Here is a 200-nt window from a genome sequence, read left to right on the forward strand (position 1 = left end):
TAATTCAGGATTTCAAAGTTTGCATTGGAGGAAGTATGTTCCAGATTATTAGAGAACTGTTCTTATTAATACATGCACACAGTAACACAGAAAACAGACCTATAAACAGAATATTAAAATAAAATAGAGTAAATGCATAAAGACCAGGGAACATAGATAATCTTACTCTACTGAGATAATTCTCCCCCAAATCGCTAACA

The sequence above is a fragment of the Marmota marmota genome, unplaced genomic scaffold (assembly GCF_001458135.2).
Source record: "Marmota marmota marmota unplaced genomic scaffold, marMar, whole genome shotgun sequence".
NCBI classification, from domain to species: Eukaryota; Metazoa; Chordata; class Mammalia; order Rodentia; family Sciuridae; genus Marmota; species Marmota marmota.